Raw genomic sequence first — 10554 nt, 5'->3', positions numbered from 1 at the left:
ACGAGGAGTTGAAGCCTGTGCTCACCCAGCAGTGACCTGAGAATCCGAGGGACAGCCCTTTATCCCAGCGCAGACCTCGCACCCAGGCCCCGGCAGACAGGGCTGTGCAGGGTCCCGGGAGGGCGAAGGAAGCCCAGGCTCACTGGATGGCAGAACATGCACAGGACAGTTTAAAAAGACCACTTAATAGGCGTGTGACTACCCTGGTCCCTCACGTACATGCAGTACTCATCTGTGACTGGCTTATTTCACTCGGCATCATGTCCTCAGGGTTCACTCATGCCGCAGCCTGTGCCACACCGTCCTTCCTTCTTGAGGCTGAATCGCACTCCATTGTCTGCATGGAGCACACTGTTTATCTGTCCTCTGGCTGGCCATGTGGATTGCTGCCGTGGTCTCTCCACTGTGAATAGCTGCTGCTGGGACAGGAGTGCACGCGTACCTCTGTGGGAGCCGCGTTCGGGGCTTTGGGGTGTATCTCAGAAGTGGGATTGCTGGGTCACATGGCAGCTCTACGTTTAATTTTTGGAGGAACCTCCATGCTGCCTTCCACGCGGCTTCACCACTTTCCATCCCACCAACAGGGGGCTGGAGTCCCAGTTTCTCCACCTCCTCTTCAGCACTTGTTGGTTTCTGATTTTTTAAAAAATAGTAGCCATCCTAATGGATGTGAGGTGGTAAAAGATTACTTTTTAATGTGATCTGCAAAGGCTGGGCTTTAGAAAAAGTAATCAGCTTTGAAACACTGGAAAATGAAAACTCATGATTTTAAAACACAGGTAAGCTAAAAATAAGTAAACAAACAAATAAAAAACACAGCATTTCCCAGGAGGCTGTTGTGTGAGTGTGACACGCAGATCCTTTCATTTGTTAACCTGGCTGGGCCGTCCCAGGCCATCCCCGCCCACTTACATGACACAGGGAGGCAGAGGAGGGGCAACAGGGCTGCGTCCTGGGCCCGTACCTCTGGCCTGGATGACCCACCAGAGCCTTTTCAGGTGCAAAGCAGACTCCCCGAGAGCAATACAAGGCGAGCCACACATGGGAGATTATTGTGGCTGTTATTAAGTTGTGAAATATTACAGATTCACAGGAAGCTTCAAAAATAGCACAGAGAGGTCCCATGTACCTTTCACTCCGTTTTCCCCAAGGCTTGCATCTTATATAACTATGTATCTACTATAAAAACTCTGACATAACTACAGCACGAAGAACAGATCTCTCAAACCAGGAAAACTGACGTTGGCACAGCGCGTGTGCACCTAATGCTGTCGTTTTATCACAGGCGCAGACTCACGCGACCAGCACTGCCATCAAGATTCAGGACTGTCCCCTGCTGGGAGGACCTCGATCTGTGTCGCCTTTAGTCACCTCCTGTTCCCCGCCACCCGACTCCATTGGCCATGTTTCCTTCCAGGAATGCCATATAAATGGACCCATACAGTGTGTGACCTTTGGAAACTAGCTTTTCGTTTTGTTTTTCTAACTCAGCATAATGCCCTTCCGACCCATGCAGGGTGATGCGTGTATGAGGAGTTCCTTCCTTTTTACTGCTGTATAATATTCCACGACACGGCCGACCCACTCACCCACTGAAGACACAGCATTTCTGTCTACTATAAATAAAGCCTCTATAAACAACTGTGCATAGGGTTTCCTGTGGGCATGAGTGGTCATTCTTCTGGCATAAATGCCCACGAATGCATCTCTGGCCACGTATTAAGTGGGTATTGGTAAAATGGAGGGCAGCAGGAAACAAGGAAGACTACATAGGAGATGAACCGATTCCATAAAAAAAGCCACAGGCACGAGTCTATAGGATATTGTGGTTGTCACTCATTCATAGGGTCACCAGGAGTCAGAGCCGCATCAATGCCACATAATATACACGTTAAGTGGATGTTTAGTTTTGTGTTTTTATTGATTTCAGAGAGAGGAAGGGAGAGGGGAAGAGAGAAACGTCAATGATGAGAGAAAATCATCGATTGGCTGTCTCCTGCACGCCCCCTACTGGGGATTGAGCCTGCAACCTGGGCATGTGCCCTGACCAGGAATCAAACCATATCCCCCTGGTTCATGGGTCGATGCTCAACCACTGAGCCACACTGGCCTGGCTGTATGTTTAGTTTTTAAGATCCAGTTTCTCCCCCTCCTCACCAGTATTTGGTTTTATTTTGGCCATTCTCAGAGAGGTCTGGCCATTCTCTTGCTATCGTTTTAATCTGCATTTCCTTCCCTAGTGGCTAATGAGATTAAACACCTCCTCAAATGTGCTACCATTTGTAAATCCTCTTCAGTAAAATGTCTCTTCTTGTCTCTTGCCCATGTTCTAATCTAGTTGGACTGCCAGGGATTTTGATTGCTGTGTTTTGAAAGTTCCTTATACATCTAGATCCTTTGTCGAATACGTGGTTTACAAATATATTCTCCCTGGTTAGGGCTTGTCTTTTCATCCTCTTCACAATTTTGATGAAATCCAACTTATCAGTTTTTCCATTTTGAATTGTGCTTTTGGTACCACATCTAAGACCTCTGCACTCGGCTCTAAGTCCCAAAGGTTTTCTCCTATATTTCTTAGAAAAGACTTACCTTTTTATATTTCACATGTAAGTCTAATATCCAATTTGATTTCATCTTTGTATAAGATGTGAGGTTACAGTCCAAGTTCATTTTTATGCTTAGAGGTGTCCAATTGCGTCAGCACCACTGAATTGCTTTTGCACCTTGTCCAAAACCAGACGGCCACATCTGTGCGGGTCTGCTTCCAGTTCTCCTTTCTGTCCTATTGATTTCTGTGTCTGTCCTTGCACCAACACCACTCGGCAGAGATCAATCAGTACAGTCTTGATTGCCATCACTTTACAGGAAGTCTTATAATTGGATAGACTGATTCCCTTGCTTTTTCAAAATGCTTTCAGCCATTCTGGTTCCTTGCCCTTCCATATAAGTTTTAGAACAATCTTGTCTACCAAAATTCTTGTTAGGATTCACATATGTAATTTTGGTAACATTTTATTTAACAGAACATACCCCAAATATTATCATTTCAACGTGTGATTCACATTACAACTCATTTGTAACTTCCTCATACTAAGTCTTAAAAATCCAGGCTGTATTTCATACTTTGAGCCCATCCCCATTCGATCAGCCGCATTTCAAGTGCTCAGCAGCCAGCCCTGGCTGAGAGGCTCAGGATACTTTTTTAATCCAGACAGACATTTCCCACTGGATGCATGCCCTCATGACACTATTAAAAGCATTAAAGAAAAAAAATAATGAAAGGAAAAAATCACACACAAAAAAGAGTGATTTTCACTAACGTGCTGCAGAATTGTTCTGAAAGATGCGCTGTGAGGGCCAAGGTGGGGGAAGTAGGTGGGTAGAGATGAATTTTGTGACCAATAAATCTGTGACGCGCTGCAATTCCCATTCTGGAGTTTTGACACATAATGGCACATTAAAGGCCCTGAGAAGTCCTGCAGTAGAAATCTGTGGGAATGTGTTTAGCCCAGCAGTTCCTGAATTTACCTGGGCCGAGAACACGCCAGGACAAGGGAAGGGGCTGATCCTGTTGTGACCGGACAGGCACCAGGGGCCAGGGAGTGAGCTTGACTCTGCCACTGACTAGATGTGAAACCTCGAGCTCCGTATTTCCCCTCCATGGGCCTCCGTTCCCTCATCTATACAAGGAGAGGGTTAGAGTATCTACTCTGAGCCCCTTCCAGCCTGCAGAGGTCAAGTTTTAATTCTAGTTCATCGTTACCTCATATAATGGTGGTTCTCAAAGATTTCCATCCCACAATCCTCTATCCCCCATCATGACTGTGCTATGTATGTATTTTTCAAAAGCCAGCTTTCAATTAATAAACGGCATATACAGCAATCAGTCCTCATTGCTTATTAACCAACAAAGCTCAAACTCATGAATCTGGCACTGACGATTCTGTAAACTAAAGTGACTTCCCTTTCTTTTTAATCTTATTTCTCATTATACATGATGAGTTGCTCCATCCAAATTAGGTGACTTCCCTGCCCCAGGAGTTTATATTCCTCCACTACATCCCCTCCCACTGGCACAACCGCCTTCTGTCTCATCTGGGTCCTCTCTCCCTGTCTGTCTGTCTGTCTGTGGCTGCAATTGCCATTATTAAAGCTCCTCCCCTCCCCCCGCCACAAATGTCACTGTCCATGCCCCATCCTTTCTCTCCTGCCACAGTGAGCCCACCAAGAGTGCAGAATCGGAGTCTGGCACGGCTGGGCCCGGCCTCAGGCTTGGTGATTGACTAGATCTGAAGTATTTCATCACCTAGAGCAGCGGTTCTCAACCTGTGGGTCGAGACCCCTTTGGAGGTCGAATGACCCTTTGACAGGGGTCGCCTAAGACCATCGGAAAACACATATATAATTACATATTGTTTTTGTGATTAATCACTATGCTTTAATTATGTTCAATTTGTAACAATGAAATTGGGGGTCACCACAACATGAAGAACTGTATTAAAGGGTCGCAGCATTAGGAAGGCTGAAACCCTAGAGCAGTGATGGTGAACCTATGAACCACGTGTCAGAGGTGACACACGAACTCATGTTTTTGGTTGATTTTTCTTTGTTAAATGGCATTTAAATATATAAAATAAATATCACAAATATAAGTCTTTGTTTTACTATGGTTGCAAATATCAAAAAACTTCTATATGTGACACGGCACCAGAGTTGTTAGGGTTTTTCAAAATGCTGACACACCGAGCTCAAAAGGTTCGCCATCACGGCCCTAGAGGCTAATTCCCAGAGCCACCTTATCTGACCCACCAGCTCCCAATCCAGGATGGAGAGTAGATGTGGGAAGCAGAGTCCCCCTGCGAGTAACCCTAACAGGACGGAAATGGAACAGTGGGCCTGGGCCGCTACGACACACAACCCACCAGCAGCTGCCTAACTTCAGGAAGCTTTCCGCTCCCCAACAGCTGCTGTGCCAGACACGGGAATCGGGAGCAGGACGGGCACCTAGTGACGTGGCACATACCTACGTGGTCCAACCAGCCCCCGGGCCTCCTGAAGCCCTCTCAGGGCAAGGTTCTTCAACGGACAGAGCAGTGGGTCTTTCATTCCCACGGCTTCCTTCCGCTCCCATCTAAGATCATTTTTAAATATATATATATTTTATTGATTTTTTACAGAGAGGAAGGGAAAGGGACAGAGAGTTAGAAATATCAATGATGAGAGAGAAACATCGAACAGCTGCCTCCTGCACACCCCTCACTGGGGATGTGCCCACAACCAAGGCACATGCCCTTGACTGGAATCGAACCTGGGACTCCTCAGTCTGCAGGCCAATGCTCTATCCACTGAACCAAACCGGCTAGGGCTAAGATCTTTTTTTTTTCTTCTAACAATGTGAATGGCTGTAAAGCATATGCATAGTTTTAGAGGCCAAAAAGCGCCCCTCCCCCCTCCCTTCTTCCGATCCATTCCCAGGTCGACTCTCTCCAGTCCTTGGGTTTTTCTGCTACATCTACTTCCACATCTCGAAATAACAGGCTTCTACTGAGGGCCCCTACCTTCTTAGTTTTTATTATTGTAGAGAATAGTTCACTTTCTTACATGCTCTCCCTTCCCCTCGCTCCCCAACATAATTCTGGTTAAATTAGTGCATATAATATGATGACTCTGAAAATATTATTGAGGGCTCAATAAACTGCCCCATAGGAAACACTAAAGTTCATTACTAGTACAACCTTCTAGGGGTAATCGATTTATTTTTACATTTGCTTAGTTCTTGTATGTGAATTTTGTTGCCACGGTGTGTAGATTTTATGCTGTTTTCCCTTCACCATCATTCGGAGTTGTTTGTTCTCTTGGTATAAATGGAGCCCATTTCCTGAGGCCTCTTGCTTCCATTCTCTTGGTTTAGGCCTTTGATCTGGGAGCACGTTTTCCTGTAGTTTCCTTAGCATGGTGCCTAGGAGGTAAATCTTTTATGAGGACTGACCACGTCTGCAAATGTCTTTATTCTAATCCCACATGATGCTGGTTTGCTTGAGCATATGGTGGTTTTTACACAGAACAAGGAAAGCAGGACTCCATCGTCCTTCAACTTCCAGTGTTACAGCTGAGAAGTCTGATGTCTTTCTAGCCAGCAACCTTTTGTATGCGACCCCCAAGCCCCTGAATCTTTTAGAATTTTTATTTTAGCTGCAGTGACCTCAAGTTTCCTGGCCTATTTTAATGTTGAGCACTGGGTGGCACCCAGGCATTCATGTCTTTTAGCCTGAAAAAGATTTTTTTAATATATTTTTATTGATTTCAGAGAGGAAGGGAGAAGGAGAGACAAAAACATCAATGATGAGAAAGAATCATTGATTGGCCACCTCCTGCATGCCCCATACTGGGGACCAAGCCTGCAACCCAGGCATGTGCCCTGACCAGGAATCGAACCATGACCTGCTGCTTCAGAGGTTGATGCTCAACCACTGAGCCACGCCAGCCGGGCTTGAAAACTTTATTGTATTATTTCTTTTATTTCTTCTGTTTTCTCTTTCTGAACTTCTTAGTTTCATCAAAGACAACATCTATATTTATGATTTTCACGTCTTGTTCTTTAAGAGGGATTTCTGGGCAAAGAGGGGAGAGAGAGGTCTATACTCTGCCATCTTAAAAATAGAAACTGAGGTAACATTAACTTTATTACGTTGATTAGAGCTTTAACTGGCAGTCATCTTTTTACTTAACAAAAAGGGGGGGGGGGTGTGAGCACTGATTCTTATTAAATAATAGGCCTTGTGTGACAGACACAAAATTTTAAAACTAGGCCCCCTGGGAGCTTGGAAAAGGTCCTCCTGCCCCCTCGGCCTAAGGATGGGGAGCACCGTAGAGAATAGAAGTGTCAGGGAACCGAGTCCGGAGGAGGCAGATGTGCTGGAGAAAACAGACCCAAGAGGGACATAAGGGATCCAGAGAACAGGACCCATTAATAGAACTGAAGTGGCCTGGTGCGAACAAGGGTCTCCGTGAACCTCTTGACTAATAAGGTGCTAAAATTATATTTATGTTTTTGGTCACAATAAAAGGCAAAATTACTATAACTAATTAGCATACTTTTTTTTTTTAACTTACAACAGGCCAAAGGCCGTCAGAGTTACAAAACACTTGGAATACCCCTTCTCAAAGGCATACTCTTTGTCCAGCAGGTACAGTCCCTTCTCCCCAGAGAGCCAGTGGGAAGTGGCAGTCCGCTCACAGGAAGCATGATTTAAGGACATTCCACCTCTAATGCGTTTGCTTCCAGACCCATCAAGGGCAGAAGGCCAGTTCACCAGGTGTTATGACGACACTTGCAATATATCAACGCCTGCAGCTGTAAGCTGGAGACACAAACCCTGCTGGACATCGACGAGTCAAATGGAGCCAATAACGTAGGGCACCTCTCAGTAAGGAAAGGGTCATTCACGCCAGCACCCGCTCAGGCGCCCCCTGAACTCCACCGCCCCATTTCTGTTTTCTTTCACTGCAAAAATCCTGGGAAGAACTCCCGTGGCTTCCTCACCTCCCATTCTCTCCAATGGGAAAACCACTTCTCCTTGTCACATACCCTCCACCAGCCTCCCTTCCCTCTGGAGAACCTGTCTTCTGCGGCCTCCCAGTTCTCTTTTCTTCTTTCCATGCCCTGGGAGCTCCCTCCTAAGCCCCTCTTCATTCCCATCTCCCATCCAAAGCCACTACAGGGGGTGACCCGGCTGGCCCCCGTCCTCTCTCCCTCTGCACCCAGCACCTACCCCATCATCTCTTAAGCCCATGGCCTCGGCCCAGCGTTGGCCTTCCCAAGGCCCGGGACCCCACTTGATGCCTGGTTCCTGGCACCGCCCAACATTTTGTTAATATTTCTGCAAAAGTGTTTTTACAAAATATTATTCCCTGCACTTAAGCTGACAGCTTAAACTGGCATCCTTGGTTCAAACAGCTGCAAGGAATATAACTTCCAGTATAAGTACTGACTTCTTAAAATAACAGCGTATGTCACTCTTCTAAACATGTGCCCTGGCTCCAGCACTGCGGTGTGACGCCCACTGCCATCTACTATGAAACACACCAACGAGCTCTTTACATCGGGAAGCTCACAGCACTTCTTCCTCTGTGATCTCCTGTCTCCACCACTGCAGACACTGAACCCAATGTTACATATTCCTGCTCAAGACGACTCTACTGATCACACTTCAAATAGGCATAGAAAGCTAATTAGTCTTGATTTTGTATGGCCATTAGGGTGTGCTAATTTCTTCTGGATTGAGTTATCATTGCAATCATTGAGACCCCACTGAGCACCACAGGAAATACAGCGGAGGCTTCGGTGAACAGTCACCTTCAGTGAGGCAGGGAGGGCTTCCCCCCACAACCAGTTCACAGATCATGGGCAAATGTTCACCTCTGCCCCGTCTCCATGTTTATAAATGTGAGTGCAGGAAATCTTGTTCCACAGACAAGACTGGAATGGAAGATGGGAATGGAAGAGCTTGATGATGGCAGTGGCCCACAGCCACTCACCAAGGACACCATAAATGCCAACGGTCCCCGCTTCCTCCGGCAGCTTGAGGGCGCCTTCCATCTGCCAAAAGTCCGAGGTCTTACCCCACAGTGGGCTCACTCCCCACACACCCACACATCTGTGGACACCCTGAGATTTCCACACCCCAGGACCTCGGCTCACACCAAGACTGGGGATGGGGTCGCCGTCTCCTAGAGGAAGAGGAAGGTGAGGGACCTGGGCCCTGGGCCAGGGTTAATCCCACCCCAGAGGGGCAGTTTGAAGATGCAGCTCATCTGCAGGGCCCTGATTCTCCCTAATCACCTCCCGCCCCTGCGCACCTGTCATATGCACCTCAGTAAATCGCACCTCCTGTCACCCACCACACATTCCCAAACCAAACCAACAGCAAGACCTGCCTCGCTCTGGAAATACACATTGTCCCCACTCCTCATTTCCCCTTCTTTCTCCCCCATTTCTAGTGGAATCTTGTGGGCCTGGATTCCCCATGTGTCAGCCACAGGGTCATCTCTGAAAAGACACGGATTCTGTCCCTCCCTCCCCAAAGCCCCCAGCGGCATCCACTTGGCACTCGGGATAAACTCTGCTGGACAGCCTGTGCTGCCGCCCTGCGCTTCCTCCCCCGGGCCACACGGGTCTTTCTCATCCTTGGGCACACACAGCTGTTCCCACCCCAGGGCCTTTGCACTTGCCATTCATCTGCCAGGGACACCCTCACCCCAGATCTCCACTGAGCCCCTCAAAGCACTGGTCTCCTGCTCAGATCTTTCTAGTCCTGACAGCCCGAGTGCACCCACCCCTACCTATACCACCGCCTCCACCTGCTGGACTTCCTTCCCGCTCCCTGCTCTAACCACTGCCAACCTGACACAGTCTTGTTTATTGGCAATACCTTCCTCCCTCCAGACTGTGAGGTCCACCGAGCAGAACCTCTCTCTCGCTCTCTGTAGTGTCACAGGTGCCATTTCATAAATACTTGTTGAATGAATGGACTCATGAACGATGAGGTAAACTGGACAGGGACCACCCACACTTCACACATGTGAAAAGGAAGCCGAGGAAGCGTTTAAGTCACTGCTGTCAATCTTAACCTCTGGAGCCACGTGTCTGAGAGCTGCCTTAAATCTGCAAAATGGCCAAGTGTTCCTTTCCTGACCTTCTGCAAAGACGGCATCGAAGGAACGGCACCTGAGGTGTGCCCTAAGGGATGGGGCTCTTTCTCAAACACAATTACTCCAAGAAAAGCTACTAACCCCTACGGCGGTTAATTTTTAAATTTGTCTTCTGAAAACAAAACAAAACAAAACAAAACTGTCCCTTTTACTTCCAGAACCAAACAGATCATTACATTCCTTGTTGGCAACGTTTCTGCAGAAGTATGAATCCAAGCTATCAAGGGGTAACAGATAAATGTTACTGCCTTTTCCTTTCACAGCCCAAACTATAGTTCTCCTCTTTCTTAGCCATTCGCCACAGGCAGCGATGTCAAGGAATGCAGACAAGCGGAGTGGAGCCGGGAAAATGCGGAGACTGTGAGAATGCCCAGGCTGTGAAACAGAATGTGGTGCGGGGTGTGTGAAGGGGGGGGGGGGGGCCTCACTATAAAAACCAAGTATCTTACATATATGCACTCTCTGGGCAGAGTTCTCATCCTTGCCTTATAAGATTTATCTCAAAACCAGTTGTCCATTTTCTTTTCATCCTTAAAAGCACCTTCAGGGACGAAGCTGGGTTCTCCAAAGGCATCAGGGGGGTCGGGCTTTTACGGGAGGGGCTGAAGCAAATGTGGTTTTTGCAGGCTGGCATCTTTTCTGACCCACAGGGGCCCGCCCATCTCCGCTCACAATGGTTTCTACCATGTCCATCTGCCCTGGCGAGGGGCGAGGGGAGGGAACAGGCCATGTCTGAGCATCTGTGGGAACGCCTTGTCCACCCCATTAAGAGGCCAATGGAGGTAAACACACAGTAACCGCGCGGCCAGGCGGGTCTGTGTGTCCCGAGCTCGCACACCTGAC

Source organism: Myotis lucifugus, unplaced genomic scaffold (genome assembly GCF_000147115.1).
Source record: "Myotis lucifugus unplaced genomic scaffold, Myoluc2.0 scaffold_646, whole genome shotgun sequence".
Classification (NCBI taxonomy): domain Eukaryota; kingdom Metazoa; phylum Chordata; class Mammalia; order Chiroptera; family Vespertilionidae; genus Myotis; species Myotis lucifugus.
The sequence above is the reverse complement of the archived record's forward strand: the minus strand, read 5'-3'. Positions refer to the sequence as shown.